Source organism: Rana temporaria, chromosome 5 (genome assembly GCF_905171775.1).
Source record: "Rana temporaria chromosome 5, aRanTem1.1, whole genome shotgun sequence".
NCBI lineage: Eukaryota > Metazoa > Chordata > Amphibia > Anura > Ranidae > Rana > Rana temporaria.
In genome coordinates, this window is record NC_053493.1 from 412,406,332 (window position 1) to 412,426,844 (window position 20,513).

The 20,513-nt window shown below is 46.5% G+C and overlaps 1 protein-coding gene across 1 annotated transcript in view; it reads right to left on the bottom strand.

The window, feature by feature from the left end:
* The window catches only part of FAM83H (family with sequence similarity 83 member H), a 126,588-nt gene extending 114,152 nt beyond the window's left edge, over window positions 1-12,436 (bottom strand). Inside the window, exon 1 of the mRNA XM_040355060.1 lies at window positions 12,362-12,436. The gene's annotated coding sequence lies outside the window, so the exon portion shown is untranslated. The remainder of the gene's footprint in view (window positions 1-12,361) is intronic.
* Window positions 12,437-20,513: the final 8,077 nt, after the last annotated feature.

Here is a 20,513-nt window from a genome sequence, read left to right on the forward strand (position 1 = left end):
GTAGTGTGCTCCCCTATATAATGATAGTAGTGTGCTCCCCTATATAATGATAGTAGTGTGCTCCCCTATATAATGACAGCAGTGTGCTCCCCTATATAATGACAGCAGTGTGCTCCCCTATATAATGATAGTAGTGTGCTCCCCTATATAATGATAGTAGCGTGTCCCCCTATATAATGATAGTAGTGTGCTCCCCTATATAATGATAGTAGTGTGCTCCCCTATATAATGACAGCAGTGTGCTCCCCTATATCATGACAGCAGTGTGCTCCCCTATATAATGACAGTAGTGTGTTCCCCTATATAATGATAGTAGTGTGTTCCCCTATATAATGACAGTAGTGTGTTCCCCTATATAATGATAGTAGTGTGTTCCCCTATATAATGACAGTAGTGTGTTCCCCTATATAATGATAGTAGTGTGCTCCCCTATATAATGATAGTAGTGTGCTCCCCTATATAATGACAGTAGTGTGTTCCCCTATATAATGATAGTAGTGTGCTCCCCTATATAATGATAGTAGTGTGTTCCCCTATATAATGATAGTAGTGTGCTCCCCTATATAATGATAGTAGTGTGCTCCCCTATATAATGATAGTAGTGTGTTCCCCTATATAATGATAGTAGTGTGTTCCCCTATATAATGACAGTAGTGTGTTCCCCTATATAATGATAGTAGTGTGCTCCCCTATATAATGATAGTAGTGTGCTCCCCTATATAATGAAAGTAGTGTGTTCCCTATATAATGATAGTAGTGTGCTCCCCTATATAATGACAGTAGCGTGTTTGCTGGGTAGGAAGTCTCGGTCGGACATGAGGACTGGCACCTGTCACTCTGCAGAGGAGCAGAAATGGGACATGTGTCAGTAGTCCCTCCCATCGTATACTGGGAATTGCTGCTCTCAGCCTGGGAACTGGTCATTAAACCTCCCCACATTCTCCTCCCAGTGTCACTGTCACTCAGAATCAATGACCTGAGCAGCACCCAAAAAACAAGTCACACAGGTCCTCCTCGCCTTAACCCCTTCCCTTCCCTTCCCAGGGCATATAATCCACTTATTACAGATAAAGTGGAAAGTGCCATTTATGGAGGTGGGGGTGCCAGGACTACATTGTGACAATTTTCACCACCTTAGAAAAACACCAATGTGGGAAGAAATGGAGAAAAATAAACTACGGGCTGAGAAAATGAGATTGCAAAGTAGTAATAACTGATAATAAGAGCACTGATCAGTGTCCCGATTATCAGTGCATTCCCAAAAGTGCTGCCAATCAGTGCCACCTCATCAGTGCCCACAGATGCAGCCTATCAGCACGCAGCAGCGCAGCCCCACCAGCACGAGGCAGCCCCCAACAGCACACGGCAGCGCAGCCCCCAACAGCACGCGGCAGCGCAGCCCCCAACAGCACGCGGCAGCGCAGCCCCCAACAGCACGCGGCAGCGCAGCCCCATCAGTCTTTGTTGAGTTCGCAAAAAAAAAAAACCCAGGAGGTAATTAAATAGCGCCAAAAGAAAGCTCTATTTGTGTGGGAAAAAAAAAAAAAAAAGATATGCTGCCAATCAGTGCCACCTACCAGTGCCACCTCATCAGTGCCCACAAATGCAGCCTATCAGCGCAGCCCCATCAGCACGCGGCAGAGCAGCCCCCAACAGCACGCGGCAGAGCAGCCCCCAACAGCACGCGGCAGAGCAGCCCCCAACAGCACGCGGCAGAGCAGCCCCCAACAGCACGCGGCAGAGCAGCCCCCAACAGCACGCGGCAGCGCAGCCCCCAACAGCACGCGGCAGCGCAGCCCCCAACAGCACACATCAGTAAAAGGAAAAAAAAGCTATGAAGACGTTTTTTTTCCCCCCCTGTCTTTGTTGAGTTAGCAAAAAAAAAAAAACAGTAGGTAATTAAATAGCACCAAAAGAAAGCTCTATTTGTGTGGGGGGGGGGGGGGGGGAATGATAAAAATGTCATTCGGGTACAGTGTAGCATGACCGCGCAATTTTCATTCAAAGTGTGACAGCGCTGAAAGCTGAAAATAGGCCTGGGCAGGAAGGGGGTGAAAGTGTTTGGTAAGCAAGTAGTTAAAGCAAATAAATCTTGAACGACATTCGAATGTTCGGAGAACTTTCCAACCAATTTTTGTTCAGGCTTCTCTATTGGTGTACACCCAACTTTAAAGAATCCATTCACTCTGTATCCAATCAGGAAGGCCCTTTCTGTTTTCTATTGGACGGAGGATCTTCCAGCTCATTGAGATAATGGATGACAGAAGACGATACAATGTGTATTGGCCGTATATGGAAACATTGTTTAGACGTGATCTGGCACACGGCCCTTCCACTCCATCTATTATCTTCTAGTCTGTAAAGAAGTTCAGTTTGTAAATGTTTTATATTGCTGGGAAACATTGTTACTTTTCATCAGATTCTGGTTCAGCACCATCCTCCGAAATTCCAACTTCCCGTGTGAAAATGTTAGGACGTGGCGAAAACAAACGCGCAACAAAATATAGATCAGCATTGGGGGGGGGGGGGTAAATCAGCAGAACTGACAGTTTTCGTTTCACCAACATTTCTGCAAAATTGCACCATTTCAGCAATTTGCGTCATCATGGACGGCAAAAACAGGGAGGAGCTACAGGGTTATATCTTCGCAGATACTTGTTTGTCTGATCTCTGTACAGCGCTGCGGTATATGTTAGAGCTATATACAGTAAATGTATATAATAGTGTGTGACTATGGGGGGGACATTAGAGTGTAAGCTCCTCTGGTACAGAGACTGATGTGACTGGCTCAGTGTTCTCTGTACAGCACTGTGGTATATGTCAGAGCCATATAAATGTATTATTAGAATAATAATAGTAGTATGCTACTGTGGGGGGGGGGGGGGCATTAGAGTGTAAGCTCCTCTGGTGCAGAGACTGATGTGGCTGGCTTAGTGATCCCTGTGCAGTACTATACCGTGTTTCCCCGAAAATAAGATGTACTCCGAAAATAAGCCGTAGCGGGATTTCGACGCAAGATCGAAATATAAGACACCCCTCCGAAAATAAGACGTAGTGATGGCGTGTCGAATCCCCGATAATAAGACGTAGCGATGGCGTGCCGAATCCCCCGAAAATAAGACGTAGCAATGGGCGTGTCGTATGCGGCGCGGAGCGGTAAACAACACGTGATACAGTAGTACTGTACTGGTGCGGAGCTCAGAGCTGTAAAGAAGTGAGGAGAAGCTCTGTACCACCTCTCTCACCCCACACAAACACCAGGGGATAGGGGGAAAAGCTGCTACTGAGCCCAAAGAGATCACCCCAGCTCCACTGTGCTCCACTCTCAGTCTACAGGTGGACAGAGGAAATTCCAAGAAGCGCAAGTGTGGTTCAGGTAGGCAACCTTTATTTTCTGAGCTGGAAGACATGATTAGTGAATGGGTTGCTGACAGGAGAGCAAAGGCTTTGGTTGTGCTCAGGGCTGATATTCAAACATTTGCCCGTGAAATGGCACCACAATTCGACATATAAGACACCCCCCGAAAATAAGCCATAGTGTGATTTTTTGAGGGAAAAAAAATATAAGACGGTGTCTTATTTTCGGGGAAACACGGTAGTAGATGTCAGAGCTATATAAATTTATAATAATAATAATAATAATAATAATAATAATAATAATAATAAAATATGTGGCTGTGGGGGGGGGGGGGGGGGACATTAGAGTGTAAGCTCCTCTGGTACAGAGACTGATGTGAATAGATCAGTGATCTGTGTACAGCACTGCAGTATATGTCAAAGCCATATAAATGTATAATAATAATAATAATAATAATAATAATAATAATAATAATAATATGGGACTGTGGGGGGGGGGGGCATTAGAGTGTAAGCTCCTCTGGTACAGAGACGGATGTGACTGGCTCAGTGTTCTCTGTACAGTGCTATAGTATATGTCAGAGCTATATAAAATGTGTAAAAATAATAATACTATTATTAATAATAATATTACTATTATTATGGAACGGTGGAGAGGGGGGGCATTAGAGTGTAAGCTCCTCTGGTACAGAGACTGATGTGGCTGGTGTGGTATTCTCTGTACAGCACTGTGGTATATGTCAGAGCCATATAAAAGTATAATAATAATAATAATAATAATAATAATAATATACATTTTTTATAGCTCTGACATATACTATAGCACTGTACAAAGAATACTGAACCAGTCATATCAGTCTCTGTACCAGATGAGCTTACACTCTAATGTCCCCCCCACACACAGTTAAATAATATTATTATTATTATTATTATTATGCAACCGTGTGTGTGTGTGGGGGGGGGGGGGGGGAATTAGAGTGTAAGCTCATCTGGTACAGAGACTGATGTGACTGGTTCAGTATTCTTTGTACAGTGCTGTGGTATATGTCAAAGCCATAAAAAATGTATATCATTATTATTATTATTATTATTATTATACTTTTATATGGCTCTAACATATACCACAGTGCTGTACAGAGAATACTGAGCCAATCACATCAGTCTCTGTACCAGAGGAGCTTACACTCTACCCTCACCCCACATTTACACACTATTATTAATAATAGTGTGTGACTGTGGGGGGGGGGACGGGACATTAGAGTATAAGCCTTTCTGGTACAGAGACTGATGTGACAGGCTCAGTATTCTCTGTACAGTGCTATAGTATATGTCAGAGCTATATAAATGTATAATAATAATAATAATATGGGATTGTGGGGGGACATTAGAGTGTAAGCTCCTCTGGTGCAGACACTGATGTGACTGGCTCAGTCTTCTCTGTACAGCACTGTGGTATATGTCAGAGCTATATAAAAAATGTAAAATAATCATTGTTTCAAATTTGTTTATGCATTTGACTTACATAAGGATGAGCTCTGGCGTGTTTGCATGCTACACGTGCACAGCCCGCCAGGAAGTGTGCACGGCGCTGCGCTAATCACAGCCAGGGAGACATTGTCCCGATGCTCAGCTGCAGAGATCGGGAAATGTCTCCCTGGCTGTGATTAGCGCAGCGCCGTGCTCACTTCCTGGCGGGCTCTGCACGTGTAGCATGCAAACACGCCAGAGCTCATCCTTAGGCTCCATTCACACCTAGGCGCTTTTACGCCTGAAGCGCTACGCTCACAAACGCCAGAGGAATGAAATAACATTATTTGCCATGGTGACTGTTCACACCTGAACGCCGAACGCCCAAACGCCTGTCGCGCGAAGCTCAAACAAGTCCCGGACCTTTTTTTGTCGCGCGTATCGTGCGGTTTGGGCGTATTTAAGGGTTTCCATTTCCCATAGAAAGTAATGGAAACGCTCGATTCAAGCGACTTGCGCGACAACGGGCGTTTGCTACGGGCGTTTCGTCGCTTTAATCAATAGAACTTGTCGCCCATGCAGAAGATTAAAAAAATCTACCAACATAGCAACAAGTGATGAAAAGATGATCATTTTTCCTATTGGCTAAAATAAAAAACGTCGAAGTACAAAAACTTCGGACAACGCTGTATGTAAACGCGCAAATAAGCATGAATAAGCGGAAAAAAACGCCCAAAAAAAACGACCGACGCTCAGGTGTGAATGCAGCCTTACATATAAGAAGATGAAACATACAAAAAACAGACAGATTCTTATCTACTCTCTAAAAAAAAAATTAAAAAAAAATATCTTACTGGGAAAAAAAAAAAAAAAAAAAGTCAAATAAATCTGAAAAATTTAAAACAAACAAAAAAAAAATTACAAAAATGGATTTTTTTTATCAGATTTGCACATTGTTTATCAACAAAGCCATGTGATCTCAGGAGGAGGCGATGAAAACAAAGCCATGTTAGACCCGCGCAATCACTTTTTGGAAATGCCCATTGCCCTGAGAGATCAGGCTTTGGGAAATCGCTCCTCTCATCTCCACTCACAATACACACCGCTAGTAACTTCCTAAACTCAAATGTTGACCTAATGATGTGACAAAATAATAGTCAGACCGACCTGTAGTAGTAGCAGTCTCGGAATATTTTGCAGTGTGTGTTGGGGATATCCTGAAAACCTGCCATGCCTTCCATTGTACTAAAGAGACTGAAGGAAGAGGAAGACACCTTTCACCATTGAAGATTTCCACCTTTCATTGCAGTAACCTCATTCCTCCATAGAACACCGGCTGGAGGAAACCACAATGAGGGTCTCCGGCCTAAAACCGCCCCTGTAAACCCCTTTTACTGGCTGGGTGCACGTGTCCGGGGGAAGGGTCATATATTTGTTGGTATAGGATTACAGGCTCTCTGGTAATTAGATTGTCATTCCAGCCCATCATAAATATGACTGACAGGAGGAACACGGCGATCCTGCGGGCAAATCGCCGCCAGCTGCGGACAGCGACCACAAGGGGATTTTTCATCCAAACCAATGAAGATTCGATATCTGCTCATGCAAAAAAATGACTGCAGGATGCGAATAAGTAAAAAAAAAAGTCAAACAATCCGATTTCCCAACATGGCGGGGAAAGGTTCTCTGTAGAAATAGTCACATCAATCTCCAGAGGAGCTTACACTCTAATACAGTGTTTCTCAACTCCAGTCCTCAAGGCGCCCCAACAGGTCATGTTTTCAGGCTTCCCATTATTTTTCACAGGGGATTCGATCAGTTTCACTGCCTTAGTAATTACCACGGCCATTTCATCTGAGGGAAATCCTGAAAACATGACCTGTTGGGGCACCTTGAGGACTGGAGTTGAGAAACACTTCTCTAATGTCCCCACCCAGTCACACACTATTATCATTATAATACATTTCTATAACTCTGACATATACCGCAGTGCTGTACAGAGAACACTAAGCCAGTCACATCAGTCCCTGTACCAGAGGAGCTTACACTCTATAATAATAATGTGTGACTGTGGGGGGAGACATTAGAGTGTAAGCTCCTCTGGTACAGAGACTGGATGTCACTCTCTCTGTACAGCGCTGTGGTATATGTCAGAGCGATATAAATGCATAATAATAATAATAGTGTGTGACTGTGTGGGGACATTAGAGTGTAAGCTCCTCTGGTACAGAGACTGATGTGATTGGCTCAGGGTTCTCTGTACAGCACTGCGGTATATGTCAGAGTTATAGAAATGTATTATAATGATAATAGTGTGTGACTGTGGGAGGATATTAAATTGATATAGTTCTGAGATATACCACAGTGCTGTACAGAGAATACTGAGCCAGTCACATCAGTCTCTGCACCAGAAGAGCTTACACTCGAATGTCCCCCCCCCCCCCCCACACACAGTATTATACATTTCTATAGCTCCGACATATACCGCAGCGCTGTACAGAGAACGCTGAGCCAAGTCCCTGTTTGGTGCTGCAACTCACAAAACACGGAGAGAAGACAGGTTATGATTTATGACCTAGTATCTGGTGAATCATCATGGGGAGACTTCGCTCCCGGCAAACCTGGAATCGCTCAGAATAGAATACGCCGCGTGAAAAACGGCCATTATAGTGAACCGAGACTCCGCCCCCCATTTCACTATTCAATATACACCACCTGTATACAGCGATGTGCTGCGTGACCACATAGGAGGCGCCAAGATCCCTATGTAGAGACCCTCCCATCTCATTCTATCACTATATATATATATATATATATATATATATATATATATATATATATATACATACATATATATATATATATACACACACACACACACACACACACAGTGTATATATATATATATACATACACTGTCTGTGTAATATATATATATATATATATATATATATATATATAAATAATACACACACTATACACAGATCTCTGTATATATATATATATATATATATATATATATATATATATATATATATATATATATATATATATATATATATATATATACACTATACATGGGGGAGATTCACTGAAACTGTAGACTGAAAAATCTGGTGCAGCTGTGCATGGGAGCCAATCCGCTTCTAGCTTCAGTTTGCTCGGTTAAGCTTTGACAATAAAACCTGGAAGCCGATTGGCTCCTATGCAGAGCTGCACCAGATTCTGCACTCTCCAGTTGTAGTAAATCTCCTCCAACGTGTCCACACAGGAAAATCAATCCTGACTGCAGTGTAATATACGGAGAGACGATTGTCACTATACAGAGACTTCTCTCCCGTCTCATAGAGAACATTGTATAATATAATATAGAAACATTGTATCCATATGAGAATATAAATCCAGATGATAGAAAGGCAACATTAACTCAAATAACCACCATCTCTTAATGCATAATACGTCGAACCTTGAAGCAGATGGGTTACAGCAGCAGAAGACCACACCGGGTGCCACTTCTGTCAGCTAACAACAGGAAACGGAGGGTACAATTGGCACAGGATCCCCAAAATTGGACAATAGAAGATTGGAAATTGTTGCCTGGTCTGACGAGTCTGGATTTCGGCTGCGACATTCAGATGGTGGGGTCAGAATTTGGCGCATGGATCCATCCTGCCTTGTATGACCGAGTCAGGCTGGTGGGGGTGGGGCGGGTATTTTCTTGGCACACTTTGAGCATCATATAAACACCACAACCTACCTGAGTATTGTTGCTGACCATGTCCATCCCTTTATGACTACATTGTCAGTGGGAACAAACAGGACATCATTGACCTCAGTGGGGAGGAATGGCGCCCCCAACGCTGGCATCACTGGGGGAGGAATGGCGCCCCCAACGCTGGCATCACTGGGGAAGGAATGGCGCCCCCCCAACGCTGGCGTCACTGGGGGGGGAATGGCGCCCCCCAACGCTGGCGTCACTGGGGAGGAGTGGTGCCCCCCAACGCTGGCATCACTGGGGGAGGAGTGGCGCCCCCAACGCTGGCGTCACTGGGGAGGAGTGGCGCCCCCAACGCTGGCGTCACTGGGGGAGGAGTGGCGCCCCCAACGCTGGCGTCACTGGGGAGGAATGGTGCACCAACGCTGGCGTCACTGGGGAGGAATGGCGCCCCCAACGCTGGCGTCACTGGGGAGGAATGGCGCCCCCAACGCTGGCGTCACTGGGGAGGAGTGGCGCCCCCAACGCTGGCGTCACTGGGGGAGGAGTGGCGCCCCCAACGCTGGCGTCACTGGGGAGGAATGGTGCACCAACGCTGGCGTCACTGGGGAGGAATGGCGCCCCCAACGCTGGCGTCACTGGGGGAGGAATGGCTGAGTGACAATTGTCACTATATAGAGATCCCAGGAGGACGATTGTCACTATATAGAGATCCCAGGAGGACGATTGTCACTATATAGAGATCCCAGGAGGACGATTGTCACTATACAGAGATCATAGGAGGACGATTGTCACTATACAGAGATCATAGGAGGACGATTGTCACTATACAGAGATCATAGGAGGACGGTTGTCACTATACAGAGATCCCAGGAGGACGGTTGTCACTATACAGAGATCCCAGGAGGACGACTGTCACTATATAGAGATCCCAGGAGGACGATTGTCACTATACAGAGATCATAGGAGGACGATTGTCACTATACAGAGATCATAGGAGGACGGTTGTCACTATACAGAGATCCCAGGAGGACGATTGTCACTATACAGAGATCCCAGGAGGACGATTGTCACTATACAGAGATCATAGGAGGACGATTGTCACTATACAGAGATCATAGGAGGACGATTGTCACTATACAGAGATCCCAGGAGGACGATTGTCACTATAGAGAGATCCCAGGAGGAAGATTGTCACTATACAGAGATCCCAGGAGGACGATTGTCACTATACAGAGATCCCAGGAGGACGAATGTCACTATACAGAGATCCCAGGAGGACGATTGTCACTATACAGAGATCCCAGGAGGACGATTGTCACTATACAGAGATCCCAGGAGGACGATTGTCACTATACAGAGATCCCAGGAGGACGATTGTCACTATACAGAGATCCCAGGAGGACGATTGTCACTATACAGAGATCCCAGGAGGACGATTGTCACTATACAGAGATCCCAGGAGGACGATTGTCACTATACAGAGATCCCAGGAGGACGAATGTCACTATACAGAGATCCCAGGAGGACGATTGTCACTATACAGAGATCCCAGGAGGACGATTGTCACTATATAGAGATCCCAGGAGGACGATTGTCACTATATAGAGATCATAGGAGGACGATTGTCACTATATAGAGATCCCAGGAGGACGATTGTCACTATATAGGGATCCTAGGAGGACGATTGTCACTATACAGAGATCCCAGGAGGACGATTGTCACTATACAGAGATCCCAGGAGGACGATTGTCACTATACAGAGATCCCAGGAGGACGATTGTCACTATACAGAGATCCCAGGAGGACGATTGTCACTATACAGAGATCCCAGGAGGACGAATGTCACTATACAGAGATCCCAGGAGGACGATTGTCACTATACAGAGATCATAGGAGGACGATTGTCACTATACAGAGATCCCAGGAGGACGATTGTCACTATACAGAGATCCCAGGAGGACGATTGTCACTATACAGAGATCCCAGGAGGACGATTGTCACTATACAGAGATCCCAGGAGGACGAATGTCACTATACACAGATCCCTCCCATCCAATAAAGAAGAGAATATAAAATATAATAAGAATGGTGAGTGATCGATGTAATACAAGGAGAGATCACAGGAGAACAATCATCATTACACAACAATTTCCTCTCATACAATGTATCCTCCGTATGATAGAGATCCCTGTAATGTATGGAGGGGATCTCAGGAGAAGAAATCTCTGTAGAGGAATAGAGATCAGGGACCCATTATCACTATACAGAGACCCCCCCCCCTCCCCATCCCATAAACATATACACAATATCCATGTGATGATAGAGATCAGGGACACATTATCACTATATAGAGACCCCCCCCCCTCCAATAAACATATACACAATATCCATGCCATGATAGAGATCCTGACTCTGCAGTGTATGAGCCACACATCACACATCCCCCCCCTACAGGGCACTGCAGCCAGGTCTGGTGTCCCCAATGTGCAGAGGTATAGATACATAATCATTGTGATAAAGTGACACCCCTTGGGGGGAAATGGGGGGGGACAAATCACAGTGTAATATTGGTAATACAATAATGTGTCAGCCATTGTCTCCTGACTGGGGGGTGCAGACAGAGGGGTCCCCTTAAATTAGAGCGCAGATCTAGGGGCTCCTGTAGCACTCAGTGTCAGTTGTGGGGCCCCCGTGGAGCGCAGTGTCAGTTGTGGGGCCCCCGTGGAGCGCAGTGTCAGTTGCGGGGGCCCCCGTGGAGCGCAGTGTCAGTTGTGGGGCCCCCGTGGAGCGCAGTGTCAGTTGTGGGGCCCCTGTAAAGCGCAGTGTCAGTTGTGGGGCCCCCCAGTGGAGCGCAGTGTCAGTTGTGGGGCCCCCCAGTGGAGCGCAGTGTCAGTTGTGGGGCCCCCCAGTGGAGCGCAGTGTCAGTTGTGGGGCCCCCCAGTGGAGCGCAGTGTCAGTTGTGGGGCCCCCGTGGAGCGCAGTGTCAGTTGTGGGGCCCCCCAGTGGAGCGCAGTGTCAGTTGTGGGGCCCCCCAGTGGAGCGCAGTGTCAGTTGTGGGGCCCCCCAGTGGAGCGCAGTGTCAGTTGTGGGGCCCCCCAGTGGAGCGCAGTGTCAGTTGTGGGGCCCCCCAGTGGAGCGCAGTGTCAGTTGTGGGGCCCCTGTAAAGCGCAGTGTCAGTTGTGGGGCCCCCCAGTGGAGCGCAGTGTCAGTTGCGGGGCCCCTGTAAAGCGCAGTGTCAGTTGTGGGGCCCCCCAGTGGAGCGCAGTGTCAGTTGTGGGGCCCCTGTAAAGCGCAGTGTCAGTTGTGGGGCCCCCCAGTGGAGCGCAGTGTCAGTTGTGGGGCCCCTGTAAAGCGCAGTGTCAGTTGTGGGGCCCCCCAGTGGAGCGCAGTGTCAGTTGCGGGGCCCCCGTGGAGCGCAGTGTCAGTTGTGGGGCCCCCCAGTGGAGCGCAGTGTCAGTTGCGGGGCCCCCCAGTGGAGCGCAGTGTCAGTTGCGGGGCCCCCCAGTGGAGCGCAGTGTCAGTTGTGGGGCCCCCCAGTGGAGCGCAGTGTCAGTTGTGGGGCCCCCCAGTGGAGCGCAGTGTCAGTTGCGGGGCCCCCGTGGAGCGCAGTGTCAGTTGTGGGGCCCCCCCCGTGGAGCGCAGTCTTCAGGCTGTCAGTTGTGTCGGGTGCAGGGATCAGGCTGTCAGTTGTGGGAAGAGTTACAAAGTATCGGTGGAAGTTTCAGCGCTTCCTCTCCTCCTGGAAGTCCAGCAGTAACTCTCCTATCAGGGGCCCCTGAGTGCCCGGGGCCCCCACACAGCACAGCGGAGGTCTCTTACCTTGGCAGGTTCTCTTCCTGCGGGTCGCCTCTTCCTGGCTTTCTCTTACTATGGGAAGTAAGGAAGAGAAGAGGAGAGAAGGAGAAGCTCCACCCAGAACTGAGACATTCCTCAGCCTGGCCCAACCCTGCACCTCCTCCCCACCCCCCACCACTGGGTGCAACCTGCAATCTACTCCCCACCCCCACCAACACTGGGTGCAACCTGAAACCTACTCCCCACCTCCACCAACACTGGGTGCAACCTGCAACCTACTCCCTGCTCCATGAAAACTGTGTGCCACAAACAATACACTCCCCACCAAACTACCACTGTGTGCAACCTGCAATAGACTCCCCACCAAACCACCACTGTGTGCAACCTGCAATAGACTCCCCACCAAACCACCACTCTGTGCAACCTGCAATACACTCCCCACCAAATTACCACTGTGTACAACCTGCAATACACTCTCCACCAAACTACCACTGTGTGCCACACAGAATACACTCCCCACCAAACTACCACTGTGTACAACCTGCAATACACTCCCCACCAGACTACCACTGTGTGCAACCTACAAAACACTCCCCACCAAACTACCACTGTGTGCAACCTGCAATACACTCCCCACCAAACCACCACTGTGTGCAACCTGCAATACACTCCCCACCAAATTACCACTGTGTGCAACCTGCAATACACTCCCCACCAAATTACCACTGTGTGCAACCTGCAATACACTCCCCACCAACTACCACTGTGTGCAACCTACAAAACACTCCCCACCAAACTACCACTGTGTACAACCTGCAATACACTCCCCACCAAACTACCACTGTGTCCAACTCACCATAAATCTCCCACACACAATACACTCCCCTCTACACTGCCACAGTGTGTAACCTGCAATGTGCTCCTCACTCCACTTCATGCCCCGCCAAATTAATTCCAAGTGTCACACGCAATACACTCCCCAATAGACTGTGTGCAACCTGCAACCTGCAATCTACTCCCCACCCCCACCTCCACTGGGTGCAACCTGAAACCTACTCCCCACCTCTACCAACACTGGGTGCAACCTGCAACCTACTCCCTGCTCCATGAAAACTGTGTGCCACAAACAATACACTCCCCACCAAACTACCACTGTGTGCAACCTGCAATAGACTCCCCACCAAACCACCACTGTGTGCAACCTGCAATACACTCCCCACCAAACCACCACTGTGTGCAACCTGCAATACACTCCCCACCAAACCACCACTCTGTGCAACCTGCAATACACTCCCCACCAAACTACCACTGTGTGCAACCTACAATACACTCCCCACCAAACTACCACTGTGTGCAACCTACAATACACTCCCCACCAAACTACCACTGTGTGCAACCTACAATACACTCCCCACCAATTTACCACTGTGTGCCACACAGAATACACTCCCCACCAAATTACCACTCTGTGCAACCTGCAATACACTCTCCACCAAACTACCACTGTGTGCCACACAGAATACACTCCCCACCAAACTACCACTGTGTACAACCTACAATACACTCCCCACCAGACTACCACTGTGTACAACCTGCAATACACTCCCCACCAGACTACCACTGTGTGCAACCTACAAAACACTCCCCACCAAACTACCACTGTGTACAACCTGCAATACACTCTCCACCAAACTACCACTGTGTGCAACCTGCAATACACTCCCCACCAAACCACCACTGTGTGCAACCTGCAATACACTCCCCACCAAACCACCACTGTGTGCAACCTGCAATACACTCCCCACCAAACTACCACTGTGTCCAACTCACCATAAATCTCCCACACACAATACACTCCCCTCTACACTGCCACAGTGTGTAACCTGCAATGTGCTCCTCACTCCACTTCATGCCCCGCCAAATTAATTCCAAGTGTCACACGCAATACACTCCCCAATAGACTGTGTGCAACCTGCAATATTCTTCCCTCTACAATGCAACTTTGTGCAACCTGCAATATGTTCCCTTCTACATGAAAACTGTGTACAAGACAGTCCCCACAACATTGCCACTATGTAGAACCGATCGTTTTCTCCCCTGCCACCGTGTGCAACCCATAATACGTTCCCCACTATCATACCAGATGCACATTATAATGTATTCCCCACTACACTGCTACTTTGTACAACCTATAATTCACTCCCCTGTATTCCGCCACTGTGTAAAACCCAGAATATGTTCCCCCCAAGACTACGACCATGTGCAACCTAGAACCTATTCCCCTCTACACCTGCTATGTACCCCCCAATACACTGCATTCTACAGCTTCACATATATATTTCCCTCTACTTCCTCACAGTGTGCAACCTGGTTTATAATCCCCCAGTTGGCGTACCTGATAATTCACCACCAGCTCTGTTACATCTTCTTACCTGTGTGCGCAACTTGAAATACATTCCCCACTGTAATCTCTTCTATCAGGCCTCCAGTGTGTGTAACTGCAACCTGTAGGGTGTTCCCCCAATATAGGACTGCGTGTGCATCCTGCAAAATCTTCCCCTCCCCAGACATTCTTGAATCCCTGCAAAATTTGTGTCCTTATTTCCTGTGCACCCTGCAATGTCTTCCCTAGACCTGACCCAGGCCTGTACTTCCTGTGCACCCTGCAATGTCTTCCCTACCCCTGACCCAAGGCCTGTACTTCCTGTGCCCCTTGCAATGTCTTCCCTAGACCTGACCCAGGCCTGTACTTCCTGTGCCCCCTGTAATGTCTTCCCTAGACCTGACCCAGGCCTGTACTTCCTGTGCCCCCTGCAATGTCTTCCCTAGACCAGACCGAGGCCTGTACTTCCTGTGCCCCCTGCAATGTCTTCCCTACCCCTGACCCAGGCCTGTACTTCCTGTGCCCCCTGCAGTGTCTTCCCCAGACCTGACCCTGGCCTTTACTTCCTGTGCCCCCTGCAATGTCTTCCCTAGACTGAGGCCTGTACTTCCTGTGCACCCTGAAATGTCTTCCCTAGTCCAGACCCAGGCCTTTACTTCCTGTGCCCCCTGCAATGTCTTCCCCTAGACTGAGACCTGTACTTCCTGTGCACCCTGAAATGTCTTCCCTAGTCCAGACTCTGGCCTGTACTTCCTGTGCACCCTGAAATGTCTTCCCTAGACCCGACCCTGGCCTGTACTTCCTCCTGTGCCCCCTGCAATGTCTTCCCCAGACCGGACCCAGGCCTGTACTTCCTGTGCCCCCTGCAATGTCTTCCCCAGACAGCACCCAGGCCTGCCCTTCCTGTGCCCCCTGCAATGTCTTCCCTAGACCGGACCCTGGCCTGCACTGGAGACTACGAAGAGGGGACAAACACCATACGCAACTTCTACTGACATGAATCCTCAATCTCTGCACATTATGCACCACTCTGATCCTAGTTGTGGGCCGGGAAAAATCTTGTAGCGGGCCGGATGTGGACCACGACCCGTAGTTTGGGGACCCATGTCCTAAGGCATACCTCCAAACTTCGGGGTGGCAAAAGACTGACACCTTTAGCACAAAGTAAGTAGACAAGGGACATACCCCTCTGCCTTTTTATTCAGGAAAATACCACATTATGGTCACTAGAGGGAGCCGATGAGCATAGGAAATAATTCCTATGCTCATCAGCTCCATCTAGTTGCCATAATGTGATATTTTCCTGATTCACTCTATTCTTTGTCAATGTATAACATTCGACCTGGAGAGAAAATAGCCCAATCTGTGCATGTACATGCGGTCTCACATGAACAGCTGTGCAGATTTTTGTATACATTATACCTATTGTGTATTTTTTTTTGTAGAGGCCTCAGACCAGGGAGAGGAGCAATTGAGGTGTAACAAGGGATCGGAGGGATTTGGTTGCAATATAGGGACAGTCAGGAGGTAACATCACCAGAACGGGGGGGGGGGGTTCTCACACCTCTTCCGCAGTCCCCTCCCTGTACGTCATGGCGGTGGAATAATTCACAGACGGGTGTCATCAGCTCTTCTGAGATTCCTCCGACAGGCAGAGACATGTCAAATCAGAATGACTTGTACGGCGCGGATTCGCTTTTTTTTCCCCCAGGAAGTGGCGCCCAATCCGTGACGTCAGAGGAGCAAAGTCACCCTGAGACCTGAAAACCAACATTTATAAAAATAGCAACATTAAAAAAAATAATAATAATAATAATAATTAAATAATAATTAACCGAGCGTCTCGCCATCGAATAAAAATCGTTAAACTCAATTTTAGTCGCAGCTGTCGGTAAAAAAAAAATACGCACATTAAACAAAACTTTTATATTTCTGGATAGAGCGGGGGAAGGTTAGAACCCCCATCATTTTTACATTTTCTATTTTTTAGGGGGGCGTTTTTCTTTAGACGCAACAGGAAGTGAGAAGAAATCTCCCCAGAATGGGAAAAAAAAATCCCCTCTTAGACAAGTGTCATTAATAATATGATCGTTAGCTCCATCTAGTGGCCATAATGCGGTATTTTTCCCGATTAAGTTCTTTCCGGGGGAAATACCACAATCTGGCCACTAGATGGCGCTGACGGTCAGAAGGAAATCCATGTAGTAAGCAAACTATGATGAGAATTCGTGAGGGCTGTGACGTTTTCCAGCAAATTTTGACGGGTCCTCCTATTCCTTCTGTGTTGAACTGTATTGTAATTGTACTGCCCCCCCCCCCCCCCTTTATATTGTAAAGCGCTACACAAGCTGTTGGTGCAAAATAAATCATGAAGAATAATAATATTTATAATAAGTAGACCTCTTATAGTAGTGCCTAAATTCATCTTTCATGGATGAAAGTGTCACTACAACATTGTCAGCTCCATCTAGTGGCCAGAATGCGGTATTTTTCCTGACTGAGCTATTTCCAGGAAAATACTGCAATCTGGCCACCAGATGGCACTGATGGTCATAGGAAACCCATGTAGTAAGCAAACTATAGTCAAAATTTGTGACGGCTGTGACATTTTCCTACAAATTATTTTTATAAGTTGGGTCCTCCTATTCCTTCTGTATTGAACTCTATTGTTATTGTGCTGTCCTCCATCATATTGTAACGTGCTGCTCAAACTGTTGGTGCGATATACATCCTGAATAATAATATTTATAACAACTAGACCTCTTATAGTGGTGCCTAAATTCATATTTCATAGATGGAAGTGTATCCCCTAAAACCAAAACTATTTTTGGAAGTAAGGAAGGGTTAGAACCCCCATTTTTTTCTTGTCTTGCCCCATTGGGGAGATTTGTCAATAAGTCCCCACATCTCTCCTCCAGGCTGGAAAGCATGAGATCGAAAAAAAATAAATTCACCGATCTCGTGCTGACGGCCATGATCGCGGCTTTGTTTACATCCGCGGCCCAGACGTGACGTCGTGACGTCACAACATCGCGCATTGGCCTCTGACGGTCATACAGATAACTGGTGACCATGTGGAGAAGCACCGGATGGGCGGCGGGAGGGGGGGGAGGCGGACGTCCACTCCCGTCGCTTGTAAGAACGATCATAGCGGCGGAACTGAGCAGAATCGCCGGATAAAAAGAAGGATCTCTGAATGATGCCTGTAGCTGCACCCATCATTCAGATATCCCCCCTGAAAGTCAAGGACGTCATATGACGTACTCGCGCCCGGGCCTCCAACGGTCATAGAGATGACTGGTGGCCTTCTGGTCATCATAACAACGCGTTCGGACCTCCGACGGTCATAGAGATGACTGGTGACCATCTGGTCATCATAACGTTGCGTCCGGACCTCCGATGGTCATAGAGATGACTGGTGGCCTTCTGGTCATCATAACGTCGCATCCGGACCTCCGACGGTCATAGAGATGACTGGTGGCCTTCTGGTCATCATAACGTCTCGTCCGGACCTCCGACGGTCATAGAGATGACTGGTGGCCTTCTGGTCATCATAACGTCGCGTCCGGACCTCCGACGGTCATAGAGATGACTGGTGGCCTTCTGGTCATCATAACGTCTCGTCCGGACCTCCGACGGTCATAGAGATGACTGGTGGCCTTCTGGTCATCATAATGTCGCGTCCGGACCTCCGACGGTCATAGAGATGACTGGTGGCCTTCTGGTCATCATAACGTCGCGTCCGGACCTCCGACGGTCATAGAGATGACTGGTGGCCTTCTGGTCATCATAACGTCGCGTCCGGACCTCCGACGGTCATAGAGATGACTGGTGGCCTTCTGGTCATCATAACGTCGCGTCCGGACCTCCGACGGTCATAGAGATGACTGGTGGCCTTCTGGTCATCATAACGTCGCGTCCGGACCTCCGACGGTCATAGAGATGACTGGTGGCCTTCTGGTTAAAGAGGACCTGTCACACACTATTTTTATTATTAGGGATGTTTACATTCCTTGTAATAGGAATAAAAGTGATCAAAAAAAATTCAATTTTTTTTTTTTATAAAAAAAATAATAAATATTTATAACACCCCTGTCACCCCAGTAGCTCGTTCTCAGAATCGAACACACATGCAAGTCCCGCCCACAAGGGATGTTTACATTCCTTGAAATAGGAATATCAGTGATCAAAAAAATAACTTAAAAAAAAGTGTAAAAATCAAAAAGATAAAGTAAAATAAAAAACATAACAAAAAAAATTATTTAAAAACGCCCCTGTCCCCGGTAGCTCGCACTCAGAAGCGAACACACACGTAAGTCCCGCCCACAAGGGATGTTTACATTCCTTGTAATAGGAATAACAGTGATAAAACAAATTATAAAAAAGTGTAAAAAAATAAATAAAAAAGTAAAATAAAAAACATAAAAAATTATAGAAAAGTGTAAAAATAAAAAAAAATAAGTAAAACAAAAAACAATATAAAATAATAATGATTTAAACCGCCCCTGTCCCCGGTAGCTCGCGCTCAGAAGCGAACACACACGTAATTCCCGCCCACAAGGAATGTTTACATTCCTTGAAATAAGAATAACAGTGATCAAAAAAATAACTTAAAAAAAGTGTAAAAAAAATAAATAAAAAAGTAAAATAAAAAACATAATAGTTTGTTTTTTTTTTAAACGCCCCTGTCCCCGGTAGCTCGCGCTCAGGATCGAACACACACGCAAGTCCCGCCCACAAGGGATGTTTACATTCCTTGAAATATAGAAATAACAGTGATAAAAGAAAATGATAAAAAAAAAAGTGTAACAAAAATAAATAAAAAAGTAAAATAAAAAACATAATAATAAAAAAAAATTAAAACTCCCCTGTCCCCGGTAACTCGCGCTCAGGATCGAACACACACGCAAGTCCCGCCCACAAGGAATGTTTACATTCCTTGTAATAGGAATAACAGTGATCAAAAAAATAACTTAAAAAAAAGTGTCAAAATAAAAAAAATAAAGTAAAATAAGAAACATAATAAAAAAATATTTAAAAACGCCCCTGTCCCCGGTAGCCCGCGCTCAGAAGCGAACACACACAAGTCCCGCCCACAAGGGATGTGTACATTCCTTAAAATATAGGATTAACAGTGATCAAAAAAAATTATAAAAAAGTGTAAAAAAAAAAAAAAAAAGCAAAACAAAAAAAAATATAAAATAATGATTTAAACCGCCCCTGTCCCCGGTAGCTCGCACTCAGAAGCGAACGCACACGTAAGTCCCGCCCACAGGGGATGTTTACATTCCTTGTAATAGGAATAACAGTGATAAAAAAAAATGATAAAAAAAGTGTAAAAATAAAAAAAAAAATAAGTAAAAAAAAAAACAATATAAAATAATAATGATTTAAACCGCCGCTCATGCTCAGAAGCGAACACACACGTAAGTGTTTACATTCCTTGAAATATAGGACTAACAGTGATCAAAAAAATAACTTAAAAAAATGTGTAAAAATAAAAAAAATAAAGTAAATAAAAAAACATAATAAAAAATAAATAATTTAAAACGCCCCTGTCCCCGGTAGCTCGCGCTCAGAAGCGAACGCACACGTAAGTCCCGCCCACATATGTAAACGCCGTTCAAACCCCACACATGTGAGGTATCGCCGCGTGCGTTAGAGAGAGAGAAATAATTCTAGCACTAGACCTTCCTCTGTATCTCCAAACTGGTAACTTGAAAAAAATAAAAAGAAAACGTCGCTTATGAAGATTTTTAAGTACTGAAGTTTGGCGCCATTCCATGAGTGTGC